Source organism: Salmo salar, chromosome 07 (assembly GCF_965601325.2).
Source record: "Salmo salar chromosome 07, fSalSal1, whole genome shotgun sequence".
In the NCBI taxonomy this organism is placed as follows: domain Eukaryota; kingdom Metazoa; phylum Chordata; class Actinopteri; order Salmoniformes; family Salmonidae; genus Salmo; species Salmo salar.
The window spans coordinates 701,485-728,913 of NC_138297.1; the positions used below are offsets into that span (position 1 = coordinate 701,485).

General features: G+C 37.8%; 22 non-coding genes across 22 annotated transcripts; all 22 read left to right on the forward strand.

The window, feature by feature from the left end:
* Positions 1 to 4,453: 4,453 nt before the first annotated feature.
* Positions 4,454 to 4,526, forward strand: trnav-cac (transfer RNA valine (anticodon CAC)). The gene has a single exon. It is a non-coding gene; the product is annotated as a tRNA-Val (tRNA).
* Positions 4,527 to 4,873: 347 nt separating this feature from the next.
* Positions 4,874 to 4,946, forward strand: trnav-aac (transfer RNA valine (anticodon AAC)). The gene has a single exon. It is a non-coding gene; the product is annotated as a tRNA-Val (tRNA).
* Positions 4,947 to 5,507: 561 nt separating this feature from the next.
* trnav-cac (transfer RNA valine (anticodon CAC)) lies at positions 5,508 to 5,580 on the forward strand. Its single transcript has one exon. It is a non-coding gene; the product is annotated as a tRNA-Val (tRNA).
* A 347-nt stretch (positions 5,581 to 5,927) lies between these two features.
* trnav-aac (transfer RNA valine (anticodon AAC)) lies at positions 5,928 to 6,000 on the forward strand. The gene has a single exon. It is a non-coding gene; the product is annotated as a tRNA-Val (tRNA).
* Positions 6,001 to 6,561: 561 nt separating this feature from the next.
* On the forward strand, positions 6,562 to 6,634 carry trnav-cac (transfer RNA valine (anticodon CAC)). Its single transcript has one exon. It is a non-coding gene; the product is annotated as a tRNA-Val (tRNA).
* Positions 6,635 to 6,981: 347 nt separating this feature from the next.
* On the forward strand, positions 6,982 to 7,054 carry trnav-aac (transfer RNA valine (anticodon AAC)). Its single transcript has one exon. It is a non-coding gene; the product is annotated as a tRNA-Val (tRNA).
* A 978-nt stretch (positions 7,055 to 8,032) lies between these two features.
* trnav-cac (transfer RNA valine (anticodon CAC)) lies at positions 8,033 to 8,105 on the forward strand. Its single transcript has one exon. It is a non-coding gene; the product is annotated as a tRNA-Val (tRNA).
* A 347-nt stretch (positions 8,106 to 8,452) lies between these two features.
* trnav-aac (transfer RNA valine (anticodon AAC)) lies at positions 8,453 to 8,525 on the forward strand. Its single transcript has one exon. It is a non-coding gene; the product is annotated as a tRNA-Val (tRNA).
* A 561-nt stretch (positions 8,526 to 9,086) lies between these two features.
* On the forward strand, positions 9,087 to 9,159 carry trnav-cac (transfer RNA valine (anticodon CAC)). Its single transcript has one exon. It is a non-coding gene; the product is annotated as a tRNA-Val (tRNA).
* Positions 9,160 to 10,355: 1,196 nt separating this feature from the next.
* trnav-cac (transfer RNA valine (anticodon CAC)) lies at positions 10,356 to 10,428 on the forward strand. Its single transcript has one exon. It is a non-coding gene; the product is annotated as a tRNA-Val (tRNA).
* Positions 10,429 to 10,561: 133 nt separating this feature from the next.
* On the forward strand, positions 10,562 to 10,634 carry trnav-uac (transfer RNA valine (anticodon UAC)). The gene has a single exon. It is a non-coding gene; the product is annotated as a tRNA-Val (tRNA).
* A 989-nt stretch (positions 10,635 to 11,623) lies between these two features.
* On the forward strand, positions 11,624 to 11,696 carry trnav-aac (transfer RNA valine (anticodon AAC)). Its single transcript has one exon. It is a non-coding gene; the product is annotated as a tRNA-Val (tRNA).
* A 141-nt stretch (positions 11,697 to 11,837) lies between these two features.
* On the forward strand, positions 11,838 to 11,910 carry trnav-cac (transfer RNA valine (anticodon CAC)). The gene has a single exon. It is a non-coding gene; the product is annotated as a tRNA-Val (tRNA).
* A 347-nt stretch (positions 11,911 to 12,257) lies between these two features.
* On the forward strand, positions 12,258 to 12,330 carry trnav-uac (transfer RNA valine (anticodon UAC)). The gene has a single exon. It is a non-coding gene; the product is annotated as a tRNA-Val (tRNA).
* A 561-nt stretch (positions 12,331 to 12,891) lies between these two features.
* On the forward strand, positions 12,892 to 12,964 carry trnav-aac (transfer RNA valine (anticodon AAC)). The gene has a single exon. It is a non-coding gene; the product is annotated as a tRNA-Val (tRNA).
* Positions 12,965 to 19,431: 6,467 nt separating this feature from the next.
* On the forward strand, positions 19,432 to 19,504 carry trnav-uac (transfer RNA valine (anticodon UAC)). Its single transcript has one exon. It is a non-coding gene; the product is annotated as a tRNA-Val (tRNA).
* A 141-nt stretch (positions 19,505 to 19,645) lies between these two features.
* Positions 19,646 to 19,718, forward strand: trnav-cac (transfer RNA valine (anticodon CAC)). The gene has a single exon. It is a non-coding gene; the product is annotated as a tRNA-Val (tRNA).
* A 4,311-nt stretch (positions 19,719 to 24,029) lies between these two features.
* trnav-uac (transfer RNA valine (anticodon UAC)) lies at positions 24,030 to 24,102 on the forward strand. The gene has a single exon. It is a non-coding gene; the product is annotated as a tRNA-Val (tRNA).
* Positions 24,103 to 24,877: 775 nt separating this feature from the next.
* On the forward strand, positions 24,878 to 24,950 carry trnav-aac (transfer RNA valine (anticodon AAC)). Its single transcript has one exon. It is a non-coding gene; the product is annotated as a tRNA-Val (tRNA).
* Positions 24,951 to 25,297: 347 nt separating this feature from the next.
* On the forward strand, positions 25,298 to 25,370 carry trnav-cac (transfer RNA valine (anticodon CAC)). The gene has a single exon. It is a non-coding gene; the product is annotated as a tRNA-Val (tRNA).
* Positions 25,371 to 25,717: 347 nt separating this feature from the next.
* On the forward strand, positions 25,718 to 25,790 carry trnav-aac (transfer RNA valine (anticodon AAC)). Its single transcript has one exon. It is a non-coding gene; the product is annotated as a tRNA-Val (tRNA).
* Positions 25,791 to 25,931: 141 nt separating this feature from the next.
* trnav-aac (transfer RNA valine (anticodon AAC)) lies at positions 25,932 to 26,004 on the forward strand. The gene has a single exon. It is a non-coding gene; the product is annotated as a tRNA-Val (tRNA).
* The last annotated feature ends 1,425 nt before the right edge of the window (positions 26,005 to 27,429 follow it).

Here is a 27,429-nt window from a genome sequence, read left to right on the forward strand (position 1 = left end):
ACATTGAATCTGAAAGGAGAGAAATGTTTCACAAATTAAAAACACTGTGCTCAGAAAACTGTATACTGATAGGAGATTTTAATGTGAGGTGTAGTAGAATGGATGCCTCTAGTTGTGCTAAATTCAGATATGACTCTTCTAGAAATGCATTATGGAAACTTATGAATGAGGAGAATCTAGTAGATATATGGAGGGCTGAAAATCCAAACAGAAGAGTATTCTCTAGAAGGCAGGTGGTTCTAAAGGAATTAAAACAAAGCAGAATTGATTTATGTCTAGCAAAACAAGAATTGGTGCAGAATGTTAAGAAGGTGTCATATACCTTTACAGCATATAGTGATCATGCAGTAATGTCATTTCAAATGGGTTTTGGTGTGGAGAGGAGAGGGGGAGGTGTCTGGTGTTTAAATGCCAGTCTGTTAAAGGAGGAAGGATATAGAAATGAAATTGTTGAATGTATTAATGATGAAATGTCTAATGTACTGTTAAAAGAGAATGTGTGTTTATGGTGGGAGGAAGTGAAAGTAAAAGTAAAAAATAGGAGTATTAGGTACGCAAAAAATCATAACCGTTTAGATAAGCAGAAAGAAATAATGCTTAGGAATAGGATGTTGCATGAACTTGAAAAGGCTGATACGGATCCAGACTATGATGTTGTGAATTATTTGAAAATCCATGCAGAGCTGGGTCGTTATGAAAAAAATAAATGTTTGGGTGCTATTGTTAGGAGCAGGGCACAGTACGCTTTGGAGGGAGAGAAATGTACATCCTTTTTTTTGGGTCTGGAAAAAAGAAAACAAACTAAGAGTTACATTGTAGAGTTGGAAGATGAAAGAGGTGTAAAGGTAAACGATTTTGTTGGGATCTTAGAGACAGTTGAAACCTTTTACAGAAATCTTTACAAAAAGAATGATGTAGATAAAGTGTGTGTTGTAAAAGTGTTGGATACAATTAGTGCCAAAGTATCGCAGGCAGATAGAATGATGTGTGATGAAGAGATTTCGATTATGGAAATCAAGGAAGCAATTGTTAGCACGCAAGGTAATAAAAGTCCGGGTTTGGATGGTTTAACAAATGAGTTCTATAAAGTCTTTGTAGATATTTTGGCACCCATTTTAGTGAGGGTGTTTCATTATATGGAAGAGAATAAGGAAATCCCTGAGTCTATGTCAACTGGAATGTTAACGATCTTATTCAAAAATAGGGGCAGTAGATTAAAGTTAGAAAATTATAGGCCTATTAGCCTTCTAAATTCGGATTATAAGATACTGACTAAAGTGTTAGCGAATAGGATGAAAAAGGTGATTGGGAGTATTATTGAATCAACACAAGCCTACGGCATACCTGGAAGAGATATTTCAGATGTAATTTGTACAATTAGGGATGTTGTTAATCAAATGAAAAATGAAGGTGGTATAGTTTTAAGTTTGGACTTTAACAAAGCTTTCGATAGAGTGGAGCACAGCTTTTTATTACAGACTTTGGAGAGGTTTGGGTTTGGGCCAAAGTTTGTATCTTGGATCAACCTGTTGTATAGTGGGGCTAAAAGTTGTGTTAAATGTAACGGAGTGTTAACAGATACTTTCCCTGTGGAGAGGTCAGTAAGGCAGGGCTGTCCTTTGTCAGCTCTGCTGTACAGTGTTTCTACAGAACCGTTAGCTACATTGATAAATAGTAATAAAGAAGTAAGGGGTGTTGGAATCCCAGGTGGTGGTGTCAGTGTTGTACATCAGTACGCTGATGACACTACTTGTACTGTGAAGGATATAGAAAGTATTGGAAGCATTATGGGGATCATAGATATATATGGCAAGGCATCGGGTGCTAAAGTTAATATAGAGAAGACTGAAATAATGTTTGTTGGGGATATCAATGTAAACGGGTGTGAGATTCCATTCAAGAGCGCAAAGGATTTTATTAAAGTGCTGGGAGTAAACATTGGTGTAAAGGAGAAAGAGGCAAAAGATATAACTTGGACTGGGATACTTAATAAAGTCAAGCTAACGTTGAATTTCTGGAAAAATAGAAAACTAAAGTTACAAGGGAAAGTAATTGTTGCAAATGCTTTGGTATTATCCAAATTTGTGTATGTTTTGGGAGTCCTGGACATGCCGGAGTGGGTCCTAAATGAATTGAATAATGTGGTGTCAAATTTTATTTGGGATGGTAAAGGAGTGAGAATATCTCAGAAAACATTGATTGCTGACTATGTGGATGGAGGTTTAAAACTTGTAGATTTAGATGTCAAAAGAAAAGCTATTAGGATAAAAACAGTAAAGAAATATTTGTATGACAGTGAAGATTATGGCTGGAAACACTTCTTTAGAGTCTACTTAGAGGAGAGTGGTGGTTGTGAGGATAATGGTTTATTGATGGGGCTTAAAAGGGCAATGTTTGAAAAGGTACCAGATTTTTATAAAGAGGTGCTAAATGCATGGGCAGAGTTGTTGCCTAATGTATATTATGAATGTGGACATATTGACCTGATTCTGAATCAACCTATATTTCTGAATGAGAAAATCAAGAACAAAGAAAAAGTTTTGTATAATAAAGTATTTATGAGTGCAGGTCTACGGCAAATAAAAGATTATACTTATGAGGTAATTCCAGGGTTTTTACCTGGGGAAGCTATTTTTGACATAATCAATGAATGGGATGAAGAGGTGGGAAGGGGAACAGTGAATAATATGTATGACAAGATAAAGAATAGTATACCAAGAGCATGGGTTGATTTAATAAATAGTGAAGTTGAAAGAGAAGATTTATTTGTATTTCCTAATTTGTTCATTGGTAGCAGTAAGAAGAAAGTACATTTATCTAGTATACCAGTGAAAAGATTGTATAGAATAATGGTAGGAAAAGTGTGTAGAAGGCCGGCTGCTGAGAAATTTTTGAAAGTAGTTTTTCCGGAATTGGATGAAAAAAAGATATGGGGAAATTTAAATGTAAAATATAATAGTAAGGAGTGTGAAAATAATGATTTCAAACTAAGACATAATAGAATATTTACAAAGGTGGTGCTAAAGAAAATTAATTGTGAGATAGAAAGGGAATGCGACGTATGTGGACGTTTCCCGGAAACTCTTATGCATTTGTTTATAGAATGTGAGGATTTAAAATATTTTTTTTGTAAAGTTAAGGAAATGTTATGTAGAAACTGGGGGGGAGATTTCGTGAAAAAGTATGCGTGGGAGGAACTTTTGTTATTTGGAGTGTCTGGTAAATGTGAGGGTGCTAATGTGTGTTTGTTGAATATGGTTTTGAGTTTTGTGAGGTATGCTATTTTTTGTAGGAGGAATTATGTTTCTTTTGACAGAAAGAGGGTTCAGGTGTGGAGTATCTTTATAGCACTGTTCAGTAAACACATAGATATGTTGTTTAATTATGGGATGGAACATTTTGATGAGTCTTTTGTTGAAGGGAGTGGGTTAATTTCACAAGAGGAGAGTGGAGGTATCACTTATAATTTTTGAAAGCACTGTTTTGATAATTTGATAGGGGGTGAATTGTTCACCTGCCTCTGTTAGTCTAGTGTCTTCTGTATTGTTCTCTGTGGATTGTACTGTAAACAGTAGATTGTACTGTAAATATTGTAAACAAACATTTTTGATAATAAAAAAAAAAAAAAAAAAAAAAATCACGTTTGCTTCACACGCGAAAGGTCCCTGGTTCGAAACCGGGCGGAAACAAAACTCATTGACACATTCTGAAGTACCATAGTGGTAACAGAAAATTTCATGAATTCTTTATTTTGGAAATTCGAATACGTGCCATGAATATCTGTAAAATTCGGTTTACTTCTTGCAGGAAAATCAAGCAGAAGTTTCTGTAGTGTAGTGGTTATCACGTTCGCTTTACACGCGAAAGGTCCTCGGGCGGAAACAGTGCTCTTTGACACCTGCAGTAGGTACAGTACTTTTAAAAGAGAATAGTTATTTTCATAAATGCCTAAATTTGGAAATTTCAACACGTGCCATGAATATCTGTAAAATTCGGTTTACTCCTTGCAGCTAAATGTAGCAGCAGTTTCTGTAGTGTAGTGGTTATCACGTTAGCTTTACACGTGAAAGGTCCTCAGTTTGAAACCAGGAGGAAACACTGCTCTTTGACATGTGCAGTAGGTACTGTACTATTAACAGAGAATAGTTATTTTCATAAATGCCTAATTTTGGAAATTTGATCACGTGCCATGAATATCTGTAAAATTCGGTTTACTCCTTGCAGATAATTGTTGCAGAAGTTTCTGTAGTGTAGTGGTTATCAGGTTCGCTTAACACGCGAAAGGTCCTCGGTTCGAAACCGGGCGGAAACAGAGCTCTTTGACACGTGCAGTAGGTACTGTACTTTCAACAAAGAATTGTTATTTTCATGAATTCTGTATTTTGGAAATTCGAATACGTGCCATGAATATCTGTAAAATTCGGTTTACTCCTCGCAGCTAAATGTAGCAGCAGTTTCTGTAGTGTAGTGGTTATCACGTTTGCTTCACACGCGAAAGGTCCCTGGTTCGAAACCGGGCGGAAACAACACTCATTGACACATTGTGATTTACCGTAGTGGTAACAGAAAATTTCATGAATTCTTTATTTTGGAAATTCGAATACGTGCCCTGAATATCTGTAAAATTCGGTTTACTTCTTGCAGGAAAATCAAGAAGAAGTTTCTGTAGTGTAGTGGTTATCACGTTCGCTTTACACGTGAAAGGTCCTCAGTTTGAAACCGGGAGGAAACAGTGCTCTTTGACATGTGCAGTAGGTACTGTACTATTAACAGAGAATAGTTATTTTCATAAATGCCTAATTTTGGAAATTTGAACACGTGCCATGAATATCTGTAAAATTCGGTTTACTCCTTGCAGATAATTGTTTAAGCAGTTTCTGTAGTGTAGCGGTTATCACGTTTGCTTAACACGCGAAAGGTCCCTGGTTCGAAACCGGGCGGAAACAACGCTCATTGACACATTCTGAAGTACCATAGTGGTAACAGAAAATTTCATGAATTCTTTATTTTGGAAATTCGAATACGTGCCATGAATATTTTTAAAATTCGGTTTACTCCTTGCAGAAAAATCAAGCAGCAGTTTCTGTAGTGTAGTGGTTATCACGTTCTCTTTACACGTGAAAGGTCCTCAGTTTGAAACTGGGAGGAAACAGTGCTCTTTGACACGTGCAGTAGGTACTGTACTATTAACAGAGAATAGTTATTTTCATAAATGCCTAATTTTGGAAATTTGAACGCGTGCCATGAATATCTGTAAAATTCGGTTTACTCCTTGCAGATAATTGTTGCAGAAGTTTCTGTAGTGTAGTGGTTATCAGGTTCGCTTAACACGCGAAAGGTCCTCGGTTCGAAACCGGGCGGAAACAGAGCTCTTTGACACGTGCAGTAGGTACTGTACTTTCAACAAAGAATTGTTATTTTCATGAATTCTGTATTTTGGAAATTCGAATACGTGCCATGAATATCTGTAAAATTCGGTTTACTCCTCGCAGCTAAATGTAGCAGCAGTTTCTGTAGTGTAGTGGTTATCACGTTTGCTTCACACGCGAAAGGTCCCTGGTTCGAAACCGGGCGGAAACAACACTCATTGACACATTGTGATTTACCGTAGTGGTAACAGAAAATTTCATGAATTCTTTATTTTGGAAATTCGAATACGTGCCCTGAATATCTGTAAAATTCGGTTTACTTCTTGCAGGAAAATCAGGCAGAAGTTTCTGTAGTGTAGTGGTTATCACGTTCGCTTTACACGTGAAAGGTCCTCAGTTTGAAACCGGGAGGAAACAGTGCTCTTTGACATGTGCAGTAGGTACTGTACTATTAACAGAGAATAGTTATTTTCATAAATGCCTAATTTTGGAAATTTGAACACGTGCCATGAATATCTGTAAAATTCGGTTTACTCCTTGCAGATAATTGTTGAAGCAGTTTCTGTAGTGTAGCGGTTATCACGTTTGCTTAACACGCGAAAGGTCCCTGGTTCGAAACCGGGCGGAAACAACGCTCATTGACACATTCTGAAGTACCATAGTGGTAACAGAAAATTTCATGAATTGTTTATTTTGGAAATTCGAATACGTGCCATGAATATTTTTAAAATTCGGTTTACTCCTTGCAGAAAAATCAAGCAGCAGTTTCTGTAGTGTAGTGGTTATCACGTTCTCTTTACACGTGAAAGGTCCTCAGTTTGAAACTGGGAGGAAACAGTGCTCTTTGACACGTGCAGTAGGTACTGTACTATTAACAGAGAATAGTTATTTTCATAAATGCCTAATTTTGGAAATTTGAACGCGTGCCATGAATATCTGTAAAATTCGGTTTACTCCTTGCAGATAATTGTTGCAGAAGTTTCTGTAGTGTAGTGGTTATCAGGTTCGCTTAACACGCGAAAGGTCCTCGGTTCGAAACCGGGCGGAAACAGAGCTCTTTGACACGTGCAGTAGGTACTGTACTTTCAACAAAGAATTGTTATTTTCATGAATTCTGTATTTTGGAAATTCGAATACGTGCCATGAATATCTGTAAAATTCGGTTTACTCCTCGCAGCTAAATGTAGCAGCAGTTTCTGTAGTGTAGTGGTTATCACGTTTGCTTCACACGCGAAAGGTCCCTGGTTCGAAACCGGGCGGAAACAACACTCATTGACACATTGTGATTTACCGTAGTGGTAACAGAAAATTTCATGAATTCTTTATTTTGGAAATTCGAATACGTGCCCTGAATATCTGTAAAATTCGGTTTACTTCTTGCAGGAAAATCAAGAAGAAGTTTCTGTAGTGTAGTGGTTATCACGTTCGCTTTACACGTGAAAGGTCCTCAGTTTGAAACCGGGAGGAAACAGTGCTCTTTGACATGTGCAGTAGGTACTGTACTATTAACAGAGAATAGTTATTTTCATAAATGCCTAATTTTGGAAATTTGAACACGTGCCATGAATATCTGTAAAATTCGGTTTACTCCTTGCAGATAATTGTTTAAGCAGTTTCTGTAGTGTAGCGGTTATCACGTTTGCTTAACACGCGAAAGGTCCCTGGTTCGAAACCGGGCGGAAACAACGCTCATTGACACATTCTGAAGTACCATAGTGGTAACAGAAAATTTCATGAATTCTTTATTTTGGAAATTCGAATACGTGCCATGAATATTTTTAAAATTCGGTTTACTCCTTGCAGAAAAATCAAGCAGCAGTTTCTGTAGTGTAGTGGTTATCACGTTCTCTTTACACGTGAAAGGTCCTCAGTTTGAAACTGGGAGGAAACAGTGCTCTTTGACACGTGCAGTAGGTACTGTACTATTAACAGAGAATAGTTATTTTCATAAATGCCTAATTTTGGAAATTTGAACGCGTGCCATGAATATCTGTAAAATTCGGTTTACTCCTTGCAGATAATTGTTGCAGAAGTTTCTGTAGTGTAGTGGTTATCAGGTTCGCTTAACACGCGAAAGGTCCTCGGTTCGAAACCGGGCGGAAACAGAGCTCTTTGACACGTGCAGTAGGTACTGTACTTTCAACAAAGAATTGTTATTTTCATGAATTCTGTATTTTGGAAATTCGAATACGTGCCATGAATATCTGTAAAATTCGGTTTACTTCTTGCAGGAAAATCAAGCAGAAGTTTCTGTAGTGTAGTGGTTATCACGTTCGCTTTACACGCGAAAGGTCCTCGGGCGGAAACAGTGCTCTTTGACACCTGCAGTAGGTACAGTACTTTTAAAAGAGAATAGTTATTTTCATAAATGCCTAAATTTGGAAATTTCAACACGTGCCATGAATATCTGTAAAATTCGGTTTACTCCTTGCAGCTAAATGTAGCAGCAGTTTCTGTAGTGTAGTGGTTATCACGTTAGCTTTACACGTGAAAGGTCCTCAGTTTGAAACCAGGAGGAAACACTGCTCTTTGACATGTGCAGTAGGTACTGTACTTTCAACAAAGAATTGTTATTTTCATGAATTCTGTATTTTGGAAATTCGAATACGTGCCATGAATATCTGTAAAATTCGGTTTACTCCTCGCAGCTAAATGTAGCAGCAGTTTCTGTAGTGTAGTGGTTATCACGTTTGCTTCACACGCGAAAGGTCCCTGGTTCGAAACCGGGCGGAAACAACACTCATTGACACATTGTGATTTACCGTAGTGGTAACAGAAAATTTCATGAATTCTTTATTTTGGAAATTCGAATACGTGCCCTGAATATCTGTAAAATTCGGTTTACTTCTTGCAGGAAAATCAGGCAGAAGTTTCTGTAGTGTAGTGGTTATCACGTTCGCTTTACACGTGAAAGGTCCTCAGTTTGAAACCGGGAGGAAACAGTGCTCTTTGACATGTGCAGTAGGTACTGTACTATTAACAGAGAATAGTTATTTTCATAAATGCCTAATTTTGGAAATTTGAACACGTGCCATGAATATCTGTAAAATTCGGTTTACTCCTTGCAGATAATTGTTGAAGCAGTTTCTGTAGTGTAGCGGTTATCACGTTTGCTTAACACGCGAAAGGTCCCTGGTTCGAAACCGGGCGGAAACAACGCTCATTGACACATTCTGAAGTACCATAGTGGTAACAGAAAATTTCATGAATTGTTTATTTTGGAAATTCGAATACGTGCCATGAATATTTTTAAAATTCGGTTTACTCCTTGCAGAAAAATCAAGCAGCAGTTTCTGTAGTGTAGTGGTTATCACGTTCTCTTTACACGTGAAAGGTCCTCAGTTTGAAACTGGGAGGAAACAGTGCTCTTTGACACGTGCAGTAGGTACTGTACTATTAACAGAGAATAGTTATTTTCATAAATGCCTAATTTTGGAAATTTGAACGCGTGCCATGAATATCTGTAAAATTCGGTTTACTCCTTGCAGATAATTGTTGCAGAAGTTTCTGTAGTGTAGTGGTTATCAGGTTCGCTTAACACGCGAAAGGTCCTCGGTTCGAAACCGGGCGGAAACAGAGCTCTTTGACACGTGCAGTAGGTACTGTACTTTCAACAAAGAATTGTTATTTTCATGAATTCTGTATTTTGGAAATTCGAATACGTGCCATGAATATCTGTAAAATTCGGTTTACTCCTCGCAGCTAAATGTAGCAGCAGTTTCTGTAGTGTAGTGGTTATCACGTTTGCTTCACACGCGAAAGGTCCCTGGTTCGAAACCGGGCGGAAACAACACTCATTGACACATTGTGATTTACCGTAGTGGTAACAGAAAATTTCATGAATTCTTTATTTTGGAAATTCGAATACGTGCCCTGAATATCTGTAAAATTCGGTTTACTTCTTGCAGGAAAATCAAGCAGAAGTTTCTGTAGTGTAGTGGTTATCACGTTCGCTTTACACGCAAAAGGTCCTCGGTTCCAAACCCTGGCGGAAACAGTGCTCTTTGACACGTGCAGTAGGTACTCTACTATTAACAGAGAATAGTTATTTTCATAAATGCCTAATTTTGGAAATTTGAACACGTGCCATGAATATCTGTAAAATTCGGTTTACTCCTTGCAGATAATTGTTGAAGCAGTTTCTGTAGTGTAGCGGTTATCACGTTTGCTTAACACGCGAAAGGTCCTCGGTTTGAAACCGGGCGGAAACAGAGCTCTTTGACACGTGCAGTAGGTACTGTACTTTCAACAAAGAATTGTTATTTTCATGAATTCTGTATTTTGGAAATTCGAATACGTGCCATGAATATCTGTAAAATTCGATTTACTCCTCGCAGCTAATTGTAGCAGTAGTTTCTGTGGTCTAGTGGTTATCACGTTTGCTTCACACGCGAAAGGTCCCTGGTTCGAAACCGGGCGGAAACAACGCTCATTGACACATTCTGAAGTACCATAGTGGTAACAGAAAATTTCATGAATTCTTTATTTTGGAAATTCGAATACGTGCCATGAATATTTTTAAAATTCGGTTTACTCCTTGCAGAAAAATCAAGCAGCAGTTTCTGTAGTGTAGTGGTTATCACGTTCTCTTTACACGTGAAAGGTCCTCAGTTTGAAACTGGGAGGAAACAGTGCTCTTTGACACGTGCAGTAGGTACTGTACTATTAACAGAGAATAGTTATTTTCATAAATGCCTAATTTTGGAAATTTGAACGCGTGCCATGAATATCTGTAAAATTCGGTTTACTCCTTGCAGATAATTGTTGCAGAAGTTTCTCTAGTGTAGTGGTTATCACGTTCGCTTAACACGCGAAAGGTCCTCGGTTCGAAACCGGGCGGAAACAGAGCTCTTTGACACGTGCAGTAGGTATTGTACTTTCAACAAAGAATTGTTATTTTCATGAATTCTGTATTTTGGAAATTCGAATACGTGCCATGAATATCTGTAAAATTCGGTTTACTTCTCGCAGCTAAATATAGCAGCAGTTTCTGTAGTGTAGTGGTTATCACGTTTGCTTCACACGCGAAAGGTCCCTGGTTCGAAACCGGGCGGAAACAACACTCATTGACACATTGTGATTTACCGTAGTGGTAACAGAAAATTTCATGAATTCTTTATTTTGGAAATTCGAATACGTGCCCTGAATATCTGTAAAATTCGGTTTACTTCTTGCAGGAAAATCAAGCAGAAGTTTCTGTAGTGTAGTGGTTATCACGTTCGCTTTACACGCGAAAGGTCCTCGGTTCGAAACCGGGCGGAAACAGTGCTCTTTGACACCTGCAGTAGGTACAGTACTTTTAAAAGAGAATAGTTATTTTCATAAATGCCTAAATTTGGAAATTTCAACACGTGCCATGAATATCTGTAAAATTCGGTTTACTCCTTGCAGCGGAATGTAGCAGCAGTGTCTGTAGTGTAGTGGTTATCACTTTCGCTTTACACGTGAAAGGTCCTCAGTTTGAAACCGGGAGGAAACAGTGCTCTTTGACATGTGCAGTGGGTACTGTACTATTAACAGAGAATAGTTATTTTCATAAATGCCTAATTTTGGAAATTTGAACACGTGCCATGAATATCTGTAAAATTCGGTTTACTCCTTGCAGATAATTGTTGAAGCAGTTTCTGTAGTGTAGCGGTTATCACGTTTGCTTAACACGCGAAAGGTCCTCGGTTTGAAACCGGGCGGAAACAGAGCTCTTTGACACGTGCAGTAGGTACTGTACTTTCAACAAAGAATTGTTATTTTCATGAATTCTGTATTTTGGAAATTCGAATACGTGCCATGAATATCTGTAAAATTCGATTTACTCCTCGCAGCTAATTGTAGCAGTAGTTTCTGTGGTCTAGTGGTTATCACGTTTGCTTCACACGCGAAAGGTCCCTGGTTCGAAACCGGGCGGAAACAACGCTCATTGACACATTCTGAAGTACCATAGTGGTAACAGAAAATTTCATGAATTGTTTATTTTGGAAATTCGAATACGTGCCATGAATATTTTTAAAATTCGGTTTACTCCTTGCAGAAAAATCAAGCAGCAGTTTCTGTAGTGTAGTGGTTATCACGTTCTCTTTACACGTGAAAGGTCCTCAGTTTGAAACTGGGAGGAAACAGTGCTCTTTGACACGTGCAGTAGGTACTGTACTATTAACAGAGAATAGTTATTTTCATAAATGCCTAATTTTGGAAATTTGAACGCGTGCCATGAATATCTGTAAAATTCGGTTTACTCCTTGCAGATAATTGTTGCAGAAGTTTCTGTAGTGTAGTGGTTATCACGTTCGCTTAACACGCGAAAGGTCCTCGGTTCGAAACCGGGCGGAAACAGAGCTCTTTGACACGTGCAGTAGGTACTGTACTTTCAACAAAGAATTGTTATTTTATTGAATTCTGTTTTTTGGAAATTCGAATACGTGCCATGAATATCTGTAAAATTCGGTTTATTCCTCGCAGCTAAATGTAGCAGCAGTTTCTGTAGTGTAGTGGTTATCACGTTTGCTTCACACGCGAAAGGTCCCTGGTTCGAAACCGGGCGGAAACAACGCTCATTGACACATTCTGATTTACCGTAGTGGTAACAGAAAATTTCATGAATTCTTTATTTTGGAAATTCGAATACGTGCCATGAATATTTTTAAAATTCGGTTTACTCCTTGCAGAAAAATCAAGCAGCAGTTTCTGTAGTGTAGTGGTTATCACGTTAGCTTTACACGTGAAAGGTCCTCAGTTTGAAACTGGGAGGAAACAGTGCTCTTTGACACGTGCAGTAGGTACTGTACTATTAACAGAGAATAGTTATTTTCATAAATGCCTACTTTTGGAAATTTGAACACGTGCCATGAATATCTGTAAAATTCGGTTTACTTCTTGCAGGAAAATCAAGCAGCAGTTTCTGTAGTGTAGTTGTTATCGCGTTCGCTTTACACGCGAAAGGTCCTCGGTTCGAAACCGGGCGGAAACAGTGCTCTTTGACAAGTGCAGTAGGTACTGTACTTTCAACAAAGAATTGTTATTTTCATGAATTCTGTATTTTGGAAATTCGAATACGTGCCATGAATATTTTTAAAATTCGGTTTACTCCTTGCAGCTAATTGTAGCAGTAGTTTCTGTGGTCTAGTGGTTATCACGATTGCTTCACACGCGAAAGGTCCCTGGTTCGAAACCGGGCGGAAACAACACTCATTGACACATTCTGAAGTACCATAGTGGTAACAGAAAATTTCATGAATTCTTTATTTTGGAAATTCGAATACGTGCCATGAATATTTTTCAAATTCGGTTTACTCCTTGCAGAAAAATCAAGCAGCAGTTTCTGTAGTGTAGTGGTTATCACGTTCTCTTTACACGTGAAAGGTCCTCAGTTTGAAACTGGGAGGAAACAGTGCTCTTTGACACGTGCAGTAGGTACTGTACTATTAACAGAGAATAGTTATTTTCATAAATGCCTAATTTTGGAAATTTGAACACGTGCCATGAATATCTGTAAAATTCGGTTTACTCCTAGCAGATAATTGTTGAAGCAGTTTCTGTAGTGTAGCGGTTATCACGTTCGCTTAACACGCGAAAGGTCCTCGGTTCGAAACCGGGCGGAAACAGAGCTCTTTGACACGTGCAGTAGGTACTGTACTTTCAACAAAGAATTGTTATTTTCATGAATTCTGTATTTTGGAAATTCGAATACGTGCCATGAATATCTGTAAAATTCGGTTTACTCCTCGCAGCTAATTGTAGCAGTAGTTTCTGTGGTATAGTGGTTATCACTTTTGCTTCACACGCGAAAGGTCCCTGGTTCGAAACCGGGCGGAAACAACGCTCATTGACACATTCTGAAGTACCATAGTGGTAACAAAAAATTTCATGAATTCTTTATTTTGGAAATTCGAATACGTGCCCTGAATATCTGTAAAATTCGGTTTACTTCTTGCAGGAAAATCAAGCAGCAGTTTCTATAGTGTAGTGGATATCACGTTCGCTTTACACGCGAAAGTTCCTTGGTTCGAAACCGGGCTGAAACAGTGCTCTTAAACACGTGCAGTAGGTACAGTACTTTTAAAAGAGAATAGTTATTTTCATAAATTCCTAAATTTGGAAATTTCAACACGTGCCATGAATATCTGTAAAATTCGGTTTACTCCTTGAAGATAATTGTTGAAGCAGTTTCTGTAGTGTAGCGGTTATCACGTTCGCTTTACACGCCCCTTTTTGGAGTTTCAGGAAGTGGAAGAGAAGCAGGTGTCTGAGTGCTTGAGAGAGAATATCGTTTTTTTTTGGAGGTCTAGTTGACTTATAAGTTTGAAAGTTTGTGAGTGACTGTAGTGAAGTTTCTGTGAAACGTTTTTGCTATTGTCCCCCATCAGCGTGAGCTGTTTGGGGGATATTGCTTAAAATAACCGGACGGACAACATGGCTTCGACATCAAGAATACAAACGACGACGAGAAAGGACAACAGTGAAATCAGAATGTTAAACGAAGAACTGAAAAAAAGAACATATGAGAAGGAACTGACGGTGAACGTGGAAATAAGTGGAGAAGGGAAAATAACAACGATGGAATTGCTGAGAGGAATAAAGGAAGTTTGCGGAACAATACTGGGATGTCGAATGAAAGACGGGAATAAGTATGAAGTAACAATGTCTCATGTAAATGGAAAAGAAAGACTAATAGACGGGCTAAAGATAAAGAACTGTCAAATCATGGCTAAAGAACTAGGGAACGATGAGCTGGTGGTGTCCTTTTTGAACTTGCCCGCATACATTACGGATGAGGAGATAGAAGAGAAACTAAAAGGCTGGAAGGTGAAGGCGACCACGCCAATCAAGAGGAGGATGTGGCCAGGAACGGACATTGTAGATGGGACAAGATTTTGCAAGGTAAAGTTTACAGACAATGTGCAATCCTTGCCATATTCTACAAAATTTAACACTGTCGAGGGATTTGAATATTTTCGTGTAATCCACGACAATCAAGTGAAGGTATGTAGATTATGTATTCAGCCGGGGCACATACTTAAGGAATGTCCGGAATTCACATGCCACAAATGTAGTGAACAAGGGCATTATGCCAGAGAATGTCGGAACATAGGAAATGTGTGCAAAATGTGTGACAGACCTAAAGTTAGATGTAGCTGTAATAAGGGAGAAAATCACTTACTTTTGCAAACAATGGACCTCACGTCTGAGGAAGAGGGGAGTGTGCCTATGGAGAGGGAGGATGAGAGTGACATGGAGAGTGTGACTCCAGAGACAGTGGCAGATAAGCTTGAAGAGCCTGTAATGTCTCCTGGCAAAGCACGAGACGCCGTTTTAGTCTCTGCTGCTGACAAGGTGGAACAGCAGCACATGATGGGTGAAAGACATACACAGGTAGAGATGGTGCAAGGTGCTTCTCAGGTGCCTGAGCCAGCTTTAAGCCTGTGTAAAAATTACACCAAAGAGTGGGCTGGGTCCACTGAAGTCACGGGCACTGTTAAAGCGCACTTTTCAAAAGGCTTCCCCGCCGATCCCCCCAAAAATCCAAATAAAGAGACGGATGATGAAATAGATAGTGAGGATCTTCAGTTGTTTGTAAAAAATAAGAGGTCATTGTCGAAAACCAGGGAGATGATGGGTTTTGGAAAAAAGAAAAAGTAGGATTTTTAAGGACTTGTTTGGCTCTGATTATACTTCTGCACACATTCATAATGATTACAGTCGCATCCCTAAATGGTAACAGTTTGAGAAACATGAGCAAATTTGAGCAGGTATTAGTGTCTGTTAAGGCAGACATGTTGTGTTTTCAAGAGACCAATTGGACAGACTCCAAAATGCAGGAGATTAAGAGTAAATGGTCAGATTTAATTTTTTGTAGTCATGGAGGGGATAAAACATGTGGTGTGGCTATTTTGATAAAAAATGATGTGGTGCAAAATGTAAAAGAAATATATGCTGACAATGATGGCAGACTTATTGTAATTGAATTTGAAGTTCAAAATGTAGTTTTTCGTTTAATTAATGTTTATGCTTCAAACATTGAATCTGAAAGGAGAGAAATGTTTCACAAATTAAAAACACTGTGCTCAGAAAACTGTATACTGATAGGAGATTTTAATGTGAGGTGTAGTAGAATGGATGCCTCTAGTTGTGCTAAATTCAGATATGACTCTTCTAGAAATGCATTATGGAAACTTATGAATGAGGAGAATCTAGTAGATATATGGAGGGCTGAAAATCCAAACAGAAGAGTATTCTCTAGAAGGCAGGTGGTTCTAAAGGAATTAAAACAAAGCAGAATTGATTTATGTCTAGCAAAACAAGAATTGGTGCAGAATGTTAAGAAGGTGTCATATACCTTTACAGCATATAGTGATCATGCAGTAATGTCATTTCAAATGGGTTTTGGTGTGGAGAGGAGAGGGGGAGGTGTCTGGTGTTTAAATGCCAGTCTGTTAAAGGAGGAAGGATATAGAAATGAAATTGTTGAATGTATTAATGATGAAATGTCTAATGTACTGTTAAAAGAGAATGTGTGTTTATGGTGGGAGGAAGTGAAAGTAAAAGTAAAAAGTAGGAGTATTAGGTACGCAAAAAATCATAACCGTTTAGATAAGCAGAAAGAAATAATGCTTAGGAATAGGATGTTGCATGAACTTGAAAAGGCTGATACGGATCCAGACTATGATGTTGTGAATTATTTGAAAATCCATGCAGAGCTGGGTCGTTATGAAAAAAATAAATGTTTGGGTGCTATTGTTAGGAGCAGGGCACAGTACGCTTTGGAGGGAGAGAAATGTACATCCTTTTTTTTGGGTCTGGAAAAAAGAAAACAAACTAAGAGTTACATTGTAGAGTTGGAAGATGAAAGAGGTGTAAAGGTAAACGATTTTGTTGGGATCTTAGAGACAGTTGAAACCTTTTACAGAAATCTTTACAAAAAGAATGATGTAGATAAAGTGTGTGTTGTAAAAGTGTTGGATACAATTAGTGCCAAAGTATCGCAGGCAGATAGAATGATGTGTGATGAAGAGATTTCGATTATGGAAATCAAGGAAGCAATTGTTAGCACGCAAGGTAATAAAAGTCCGGGTTTGGATGGTTTAACAAATGAGTTCTATAAAGTCTTTGTAGATATTTTGGCACCCATTTTAGTGAGGGTGTTTCATTATATGGAAGAGAATAAGGAAATCCCTGAGTCTATGTCAACTGGAATGTTAACGATCTTATTCAAAAATAGGGGCAGTAGATTAAAGTTAGAAAATTATAGGCCTATTAGCCTTCTAAATTCGGATTATAAGATACTGACTAAAGTGTTAGCGAATAGGATGAAAAAGGTGATTGGGAGTATTATTGAATCAACACAAGCCTACGGCATACCTGGAAGAGATATGGCAGGTGTAATTTGTACAATTAGGGATGTTGTTAATCAAATGAAAAATGAAGGTGGTATAGTTTTAAGTTTGGACTTTAACAAAGCTTTCGATAGAGTGGAGCACAGCTTTTTATTACAGACTTTGGAGAGGTTTGGGTTTGGGCCAAAGTTTGTATCTTGGATCAACCTGTTGTATAGTGGGGCTAAAAGTTGTGTTAAATGTAACGGAGTGTTAACAGATACTTTCCCTGTGGAGAGGTCAGTAAGGCAGGGCTGTCCTTTGTCAGCTCTGCTGTACAGTGTTTCTACAGAACCGTTAGCTACATTGATAAATAGTAATAAAGAAGTAAGGGGTGTTGGAATCCCAGGTGGTGGTGTCAGTGTTGTACATCAGTACGCTGATGACACTACTTGTACTGTGAAGGATATACAAAGTATTGGAAGCATTATGGGGATCATAGATATATATGGCAAGGCATCGGGTGCTAAAGTTAATATAGAGAAGACTGAAATAATGTTTGTTGGGGATATCAATGTAAACGGGTGTGAGATTCCATTCAAGAGCGCAAAGGATTTTATTAAAGTGCTGGGAGTAAACATTGGTGTAAAGGAGAAAGAGGCAAAAGATATAACTTGGACTGGGATCCTTAATAAAGTCAAGCTAACGTTGAATTTCTGGAAAAATAGAAAACTAAAGTTACAAGGGAAAGTAATTGTTGCAAATGCTTTGGTATTATCCAAATTTGTGTATGTTTTGGGAGTCCTGGACATGCCGGAGTGGGTCCTAAATGAATTGAATAATGTGGTGTCAAATTTTATATGGGATGGTAAAGGAGTGAGAATATCTCAGAAAACATTGATTGCTGACTATGTGGATGGAGGTTTAAAACTTGTAGATTTAGGTGTCAAAAGAAAAGCTATTAGGATAAAAACAGTAAAGAAATATTTGTATGACAGTGAAGATTATGGCTGGAAACACTTCTTTAGAGTCTACTTAGAGGAGAGTGGTGGTTGTGAGGATAATGGTTTATTGATGGGGCTTAAAAGGGCAATGTTTGAAAAGGTACCAGATTTTTATAAAGAGGTGCTAAATGCATGGGCAGAGTTGTTGCCTAATGTATATTATGAATGTGGACATATTGACCTGATTATGAATCAACCTATATTTCTGAATGAGAAAATCAAGAACAAAGAAAAAGTTTTGTATAATAAAGTATTTATGAGTGCAGGTCTACGGCAAATAAAAGATTATACATATGAGGTAATTCCAGGGTTTTTACCTGGGGAAGCTATTTTTGACATAATCAATGAATGGGATGAAGAGGTGGGAAGGGGAACAGTGAATAATATGTATGACAAGATAAAGAATAGTATACCAAGAGCATGGGTTGATTTAATAAATAGTGAAGTTGAAAGAGAAGATTTATTTGTATTTCCTAATTTGTTCATTGGTAGCAGTAAGAAGAAAGTACATTTATCTAGTATACCAGTGAAAAGATTGTATAGAATAATGGTAGGAAAAGTGTGTAGAAGGCCGGCTGCTGAGAAATTTTGGAAAGTAGTTTTTCCGGAATTGGATGAAAAAAAGATATGGGGAAATTTAAATGTAAAATATAATAGTAAGGAGTGTGAAAATAATGATTTCAAACTAAGACATAATAGAATATTTACAAAGGTGGTGCTAAAGAAAATTAATTGTGAGATAGAAAGGGAATGCGACGTATGTGGACGTTTCCCGGAAACTCTTATGCATTTGTTTATAGAATGTGAGGATTTAAAATATTTTTTTTGTAAAGTTAAGGAAATGTTATGTAGAAACTGGGGGGGAGATTTCGTGAAAAAGTATGCGTGGGAGGAACTTTTGTTATTTGGAGTGTCTGGTAAATGTGAGGGTGCTAATGTGTGTTTGTTGAATATGGTTTTGAGTTTTGTGAGGTATGCTATTTTTTGTAGGAGGAATTATGTTTCTTTTGACAGAAAGAGGGTTCAGGTGTGGAGTATCTTTATAGCACTGTTCAGTAAACACATAGATATGTTGTTTAATTATGGGATGGAACATTTTGATGAGTCTTTTGTTGAAGGGAGTGGGTTAATTTCACGAGAGGAGAGTGGAGGTATCACTTATAATTTTTGAAAGCACTGTTTTGATATTTTCTTTGTTGATAATTTGATAGGGGGTGAATTGTTCACCTGCCTCTGTTAGTCTAGTGTCTTCTGTATTGTTCTCTGTGGATTGTACTGTAAACAGTAGATTGTACTGTAAATATTGTAAACAAACATTTTTGATAATAAAAAAAAAAAAAAAAAAAAAAAAAAAAATCACGTTCGCTTCACACGCGAAAGGTCCCTGGTTCGAAACCGGGCGGAAACAAAGCTCATTGACACATTCTGTAGTACCATAGTGGTAACAGAAAATTTCATGAATTCTTTATTTTGGAAATTCGAATACGTGCCATGAATATTTTTAAAATTCGGCTTACTCCTTGCAGAAAAATCAAGCAGCAGTTTCTGTAGTGTAGTGGTTATCACGTTAGCTTTACACGTGAAAGGTCCTCAGTTTGAAACCGGGAGGAAACAGTGCTCTTTGACATGTGCAGTAGGTACAATACTATTAACAGAGAATAGTTATTTTCATAAATGCCTTATTTTGGAAATTCGAATACGTGCCATGAATATCTGTAAAATTCGGTTCACTTCTTGCAGGAAAATCAAGCAGCAGTTTCTGTAGTGTAGTGGTTATCACGTTCGCTTTACACGCGAAAGGTCCTCGGTTCGAAACTGGGCGGAAACAGTGCTCTTTGACACGTGCAGTAGGTACTGTACTTTTAAAAGAGAATAGTTATTTTCATAAATTCCTAATTTTGGAAATTCGATCACGTGCCATGAATATCAGTAAAATTCGTTTTACTCCTTGCAGGTAAGTGTTACAGCAGTTTCTGTAGTGTAGTGGTTATCACGTTCGCTTCACACGCGAAAGGTCCTTGGTTCGAAACCAGGCGGAAACAACGCTCATTGTTGTGTTTTCAAGAGACCAATTGGACAGACTCCAAAATGCAGGAGATTAAGAGTAAATGGTCAGATTTAATTTTTTGTAGTCATGGAGGGGATAAAACATGTGGTGTGGCTATTTTGATAAAAAATTATGTGGTGCAAAATGTAAAAGAAATATATGCTGACAATGATGGCAGACTTATTGTAATTGAATTTGAAGTTCAAAATGTAGTTTTTCGTTTAATTAATGTTTATGCTTCAAACATTGAATCTGAAAGGAGAGAAATGTTTCACAAATTAAAAACACTGTGCTCAGAAAACTGTATACTGATAGGAGATTTTAATGTGAGGTGTAGTAGAATGGATGCCTCTAGTTGTGCTAAATTCAGATATGACTCTTCTAGAAATGCATTATGGAAACTTATGAATGAGGAGAATCTAGTAGATATATGGAGGGCTGAAAATCCAAACAGAAGAGTATTCTCTAGAAGGCAGGTGGTTCTAAAGGAATTAAAACAAAGCAGAATTGATTTATGTCTAGCAAAACAAGAATTGGTGCAGAATGTTAAGAAGGTGTCATATACCTTTACAGCATATAGTGATCATGCAGTAATGTCATTTCAAATGGGTTTTGGTGTGGAGAGGAGAGGGGGAGGTGTCTGGTGTTTAAATGCCAGTCTGTTAAAGGAGGAAGGATATAGAAATGAAATTGTTGAATGTATTAATGATGAAATGTCTAATGTACTGTTAAAAGAGAATGTGTGTTTATGGTGGGAGGAAGTGAAAGTAAAAGTAAAAAATAGGAGTATTAGGTACGCAAAAAATCATAACCGTTTAGATAAGCAGAAAGAAATAATGCTTAGGAATAGGATGTTGCATGAACTTGAAAAGGCTGATACGGATCCAGACTATGATGTTGTGAATTATTTGAAAATCCATGCAGAGCTGGGTCGTTATGAAAAAAATAAATGTTTGGGTGCTATTGTTAGGAGCAGGGCACAGTACGCTTTGGAGGGAGAGAAATGTACATCCTTTTTTTTGGGGTCTGGAAAAAAGAAAACAAACTAAGAGTTACATTGTAGAGTTGGAAGATGAAAGAGGTGTAAAGGTAAACGATTTTGTTGGGATCTTAGAGACAGTTGAAACCTTTTACAGAAATCTTTACAAAAAGAATGATGTAGATAAAGTGTGTGTTGTAAAAGTGTTGGATACAATTAGTGCCAAAGTATCGCAGGCAGATAGAATGATGTGTGATGAAGAGATTTCGATTATGGAAATCAAGGAAGCAATTGTTAGCACGCAAGGTAATAAAAGTCCGGGTTTGGATGGTTTAACAAATGAGTTCTATAAAGTCTTTGTAGATATTTTGGCACCCATTTTAGTGAGGGTGTTTCATTATATGGAAGAGAATAAGGAAATCCCTGAGTCTATGTCAACTGGAATGTTAACGATCTTATTCAAAAATAGGGGCAGTAGATTAAAGTTAGAAAATTATAGGCCTATTAGCCTTCTAAATTCGGATTATAAGATACTGACTAAAGTGTTAGCGCATAGGATGAAAAAGGTGATTGGGAGTATTATTGAATCAACACAAGCCTACGGCATACCTGGAAGAGATATTGCAGATGTCATTTGTACAATTAGGGATGTTGTTAATCAAATGAAAAATGAAGGTGGTATAGTTTTAAGTTTGGACTTTAACAAAGCTTTCGATAGAGTGGAGCACAGCTTTTTATTACAGACTTTGGAGAGGTTTGGGTTTGGGCCAAAGTTTGTATCTTGGATCAACCTGTTGTATAGTGGGGCTAAAAGTTGTGTTAAATGTAACGGAGTGTTAACAGATACTTTCCCTGTGGAGAGGTCAGTAAGGCAGGGCTGTCCTTTGTCAGCTCTGCTGTACAGTGTTTCTACAGAACCGTTAGCTACATTGATAAATAGTAATAAAGAAGTAAGGGGTGTTGGAATCCCAGGTGGTGGTGTCAGTGTTGTACATCAGTACGCTGATGACACTACTTGTACTGTGAAGGATATAGAAAGTATTGGAAGCATTATGGGGATCATAGATATATATGGCAAGGCATCGGGTGCTAAAGTTAATATAGAGAAGACTGAAATAATGTTTGTTGGGGATATCAATGTAAACGGGTGTGAGATTCCATTCAAGAGCGCAAAGGATTTTATTAAAGTGCTGGGAGTAAACATTGGTGTAAAGGAGAAAGAGGCAAAAGATATAACTTGGACTGGGATCCTTAATAAAGTCAAGCTAACGTTGAATTTCTGGAAAAATAGAAAACTAAAGTTACAAGGGAAAGTAATTGTTGCAAATGCTTTGGTATTATCCAAATTTGTGTATGTTTTGGGAGTCCTGGACATGCCGGAGTGGGTCCTAAATGAATTGAATAATGTGGTGTCAAATTTTATTTGGGATGGTAAAGGAGTGAGAATATCTCAGAAAACATTGATTGCTGACTATGTGGATGGAGGTTTAAAACTTGTAGATTTAGATGTCAAAAGAAAAGCTATTAGGATAAAAACAGTAAAGAAATATTTGTATGACAGTGAAGATTATGGCTGGAAACACTTCTTTAGAGTCTACTTAGAGGAGAGTGGTGGTTGTGAGGATAATGGTTTATTGATGGGGCTTAAAAGGGCAATGTTTGAAAAGGTACCAGATTTTTATAAAGAGGTGCTAAATGCATGGGCAGAGTTGTTGCCTAATGTATATTATGAATGTGGACATATTGACCTGATTATGAATCAACCTATATTTCTGAATGAGAAAATCAAGAACAAAGAAAAAGTTTTGTATAATAAAGTATTTATGAGTGCAGGTCTACGGCAAATAAAAGATTATACTTATGAGGTAATTCCAGGGTTTTTACCTGGGGAAGCTATTTTTGACATAATCAATGAATGGGATGAAGAGGTGGGAAGGGGAACAGTGAATAATATGTATGACAAGATAAAGAATAGTATACCAAGAGCATGGGTTGATTTAATAAATAGTGAAGTTGAAAGAGAAGATTTATTTGTATTTCCTAATTTGTTCATTGGTAGCAGTAAGAAGAAAGTACATTTATCTAGTATACCAGTGAAAAGATTGTATAGAATAATGGTAGGAAAAGTGTGTAGAAGGCCGGCTGCTGAGAAATTTTGGAAAGTAGTTTTTCCGGAATTGGATGAAAAAAAGATATGGGGAAATTTAAATGTAAAATATAATAGTAAGGAGTGTGAAAATAATGATTTCAAACTAAGACATAATAGAATATTTACAAAGGTGGTGCTAAAGAAAATTAATTGTGAGATAGAAAGGGAATGCGACGTATGTGGACGTTTCCCGGAAACTCTTATGCATTTGTTTATAGAATGTGAGGATTTAAAATATTTTTTTTGTAAAGTTAAGGAAATGTTATGTAGAAACTGGGGGGGAGATTTCGTGAAAAAGTATGCGTGGGAGGAACTTTTGTTATTTGGAGTGTCTGGTAAATGTGAGGGTGCTAATGTGTGTTTGTTGAATATGGTTTTGAGTTTTGTGAGGTATGCTATTTTTTGTAGGAGGAATTATGTTTCTTTTGACAGAAAGAGGGTTCAGGTGTGGAGTATCTTTATAGCACTGTTCAGTAAACACATAGATATGTTGTTTAATTATGGGATGGAACATTTTGATGAGTCTTTTGTTGAAGGGAGTGGGTTAATTTCACGAGAGGAGAGTGGAGGTATCACTTATAATTTTTGAAAGCACTGTTTTGATATTTTCTTTGTTGATAATTTGATAGGGGGTGAATTGTTCACCTGCCTCTGTTAGTCTAGTGTCTTCTGTATTGTTCTCTGTGGATTGTACTGTAAACAGTAGATTGTACTGTAAATATTGTAAACAAACATTTTTGATAATATAAAAAAAAAAAAAAAAAAAAAAAATCACGTTCGCTTAACACGCGAAAGGTCCTCGGTTCGAAACCGGGCGGAAACAGAGCTCTTTGACAAGTGCAGTAGGTACTGTACTTTCAACAAAGAATTGTTATTTTCATGAATTCTGTATTTTGGAAATTCGAATACGTGCCATGAATATCTGTAAAATTCGGTTTACTCCTTGCAGCTGAATGTAGCAGCAGTTTCTGTAGTGTAGTGGTTATCACGTTCGCTTTACACGTGAAAGGTCCTCAGTTTGAAACCGGGAGGAAACAGTGCTCTTTGACATGTGCAGTAGGTACTGTACTATTAACAGAGAATAGTTATTTTCATAAATGCCTAATTTTGGAAATTTGAACACGTGCGATGTACATCTGTAAAATTCGGTTTACTTCTTGCAGGAAAATCAAGCAGCAGTTTCTGTAGTGTAGTGGTTATCGCGTTCGCTTTACACGCGAAAGGTCCTCGGTTCGAAACCGGGCGGAAACAGTGCTCTTAGACACGTGCAGTAGGTACACTACTTTTAAAAGAGAATAGTTATTTTCATAAATGCCTAAAATTGGAAATTTCAACACGTGCCATGAATATCTGTAATATTCGGTTTACTCCTTGCAGATAATTGTCGAAGAAGTTTCTGTAGTGTAGTGGTTATCACGTTCGCTTAACACGCGAAAGGTCCTCGGTTTGAACCCGGGGGGAAACAGAGCTCTTTGACATGTGCAGTAGGTACTGTACTTTCAACAAAGAATTGTTATTTTCATCAATTCTGTATTTTGGAAATTCGAATACGTGCCCTGAATATCTGTAAAATTCGGTTTACTTCTTGCAGGAAAATCAAGCAGCAGTTTCTGTAGTGTAGTGGTTATCACGTTTGTTCACACGCGAAAGGTCCCTGGTTCGAAACCAGGCGGAAACAACGCTCATTGACACATTCAAGAAGTACGAAAGTGTTAACAAAGAATTTCATTATTCTCTCATTTTGGAAATTCGAATACGTGCCATGAATATTTTAAAAATTCGGTTTACTCCTTGCAGAAAAATCAAGCAGCAGTTTCTGTAGTGTAGTGGTTATCACGTTAGCTTTACACGTGAAAGGTCCTCAGTTTGAAACCGGGAGGAAACAGTGCTCTTTGACATGTGCAGTAGGTACTGTACTATTAACAGAGAATAGTTATTTTCATAAATGCCTAATTTTGGAAATTTGAACACGTGCCATGAATATCTGTAAAATTCGGTTTACTCCTTGCAGATAATTGTTGAAGCAGTTTCTGTAGTGTAGCGGTTATCACGTTCGCTTAACACGCGAAAGGTCCTCGGTTCGAAACCGGGCGGAAACAGAGCTCTTTGACACGTGCAGTAGGTGCTGTACTTTCAACAAAGAATTGTTATTTTCATGAATTCTGTATTTTGGAAATTCGAATACGTGCCATGAATATCTGTAAAATTCGGTTTAGTCCTCGCAGCTAAATGTAGCAGCAGTTTCTGTAGTGTAGTGGTTATCACGTTTGTTCACACGCGTAAGGTCCCTGGTTCGAAACCAGGCGGAAACAACCCTCATCGACACATTCAAGAAGTACCATAGTGTTAACAAAGAATTTCATTATTCTCTTATTTTGGAAATTCGAATACGTGCCATGAATATTTTTAAAATTCGGTTTACTCCTTGCAGCTAATTGTAGCAGTAGTTTCTGTGGTGTAGTGGTTATCACGTTCGCTTCACACGCGAAAGGTCCCTGGTTCGAAACCGGGCGGAAACAACGCTCATTGACACATTCTGATTTACCGTAGTGGTAACAGAAAATTTCATGAATTTTTTATTTTGGAAATTCGAATACGTGCCATGAATATTTTTAAAATTCGGTTTACTCCTTGCAGAAAAATCAAGCAGCAGTTTCTGTAGTGTAGTGGTTATCACGTTAGCTTTACACGTGAAAGGTCCTCAGTTTGAAACTGGGAGGAAACAGTGCTCTTTGACACGTGCAGTAGGTACTGTACTATTAACAGAGAATAGTTATTTTCATAAATGCCTACTTTTGGAAATTTGAACACGTGCCATGAATATCTGTAAAATTCGGTTTACTCCTTGCAGAAAAATCAAGCAGCAGTTTCTGTAGTGTAGTGGTTATCACGTTCGCTTAACACGCGAAAGGTCCTCGGTTCGAAACCGGGCGGAAACAGAGCTCTTTGACACGTGCAGTAGGTACTGTACTTTCAACAAAGAATTGTTATTTTCATGAATTCTGTATTTTGGAAATTCGAATACGTGCCATGAATATCTGTAAAATTCGGTTTACTCCTTGCAGATAATTGTTGAAGAAGTTTCTGTAGTGTAGTGGTTATCACGTTCGCTTAACACGCGAAAGGTCCTCGGTTCGAAACCGGGCGGAAACAGAGCTCTTTGACACGTGCAGTAGGTACTGTACTTTCAACAAAGAATTGTTATTTTCATAAATTCTGTATTTTGGAAATTCGAATACGTGCCCTGAATATCTGTAAAATTCGGTTTACTTCTTGCATGAAAATCAAGCAGCAGTTTCTGTAGTATTGTGGTTATCACGTTCGCTTCACACGCCCCTTTTTGGAGTTTCAGGAAGTGGAAGAGAAGCAGGTGTCTGAGTGCTTGAGAGAGAATATCGTTTTTTTTGGAGGTCTAGTTGACTTATGAGTTTGAAAGTTTGTGAGTGACTGTAGTGAAGTTTCTGTGAAACGTTTTTGCTATTGTCCCCCATCAGCGTGAGCTGTTTGGGGGATATTGCTTAAAATAACCGGACGGACAACATGGCTTCGACATCAAGAATACAAACGACGACGAGAAAGGACAACAGTGAAATCAGAATGTTAAACGAAGAACTGAAAAAAAGAACATATGAGAAGGAACTGACGGTGAACGTGGAAATAAGTGGAGAAGGGAAAATAACAACGATGGAATTGCTGAGAGGAATAAAGGAAGTTTGCGGAACAATACTGGGATGTCGAATGAAAGACGGGAATAAGTATGAAGTAACAATGTCTCATGTAAATGGAAAAGAAAGACTAATAGACGGGCTAAAGATAAAGAACTGTCAAATCATGGCTAAAGAACTAGGGAACGATGAGCTGGTGGTGTCCTTTTTGAACTTGCCCGCATACATTACGGATGAGGAGATAGAAGAGAAACTAAAAGGCTGGAAGGTGAAGGCGACCACGCCAATCAAGAGGAGGATGTGGCCAGGAACGGACATTGTAGATGGGACAAGATTTTGCAAGGTAAAGTTTACAGACAATGTGCAATCCTTGCCATATTCTACTAAATTTAACACTGTCGAGGGATTTGAATATTTTCGTGTAATCCACGACAATCAAGTGAAGGTATGTAGATTATGTATTCAGCCGGGGCACATACTTAAGGAATGTCCGGAATTCACATGCCACAAATGTAGTGAACAAGGGCATTATGCCAGAGAATGTCGGAACATAGGAAATGTGTGCAAAATGTGTGACAGACCTAAAGTTAGATGTAGCTGTAATAAGGGAGAAAATCACTTACTTTTGCAAACAATGGACCTCACGTCTGAGGAAGAGGGGAGTGTGCCTATGGAGAGGGAGGATGAGAGTGACATGGAGAGTGTGACTCCAGAGACAGTGGCAGATAAGCTTGAAGAGCCTGTAATGTCTCCTGGCAAAGCACGAGACGCCGTTTTAGTCTCTGCTGCTGACAAGGTGGAACAGCAGCACATGATGGGTGAAAGACATACACAGGTAGAGATGGTGCAAGGTGCTTCTCAGGTGCCTGAGCCAGCTTTAAGCCTGTGTAAAAATTACACCAAAGAGTGGGCT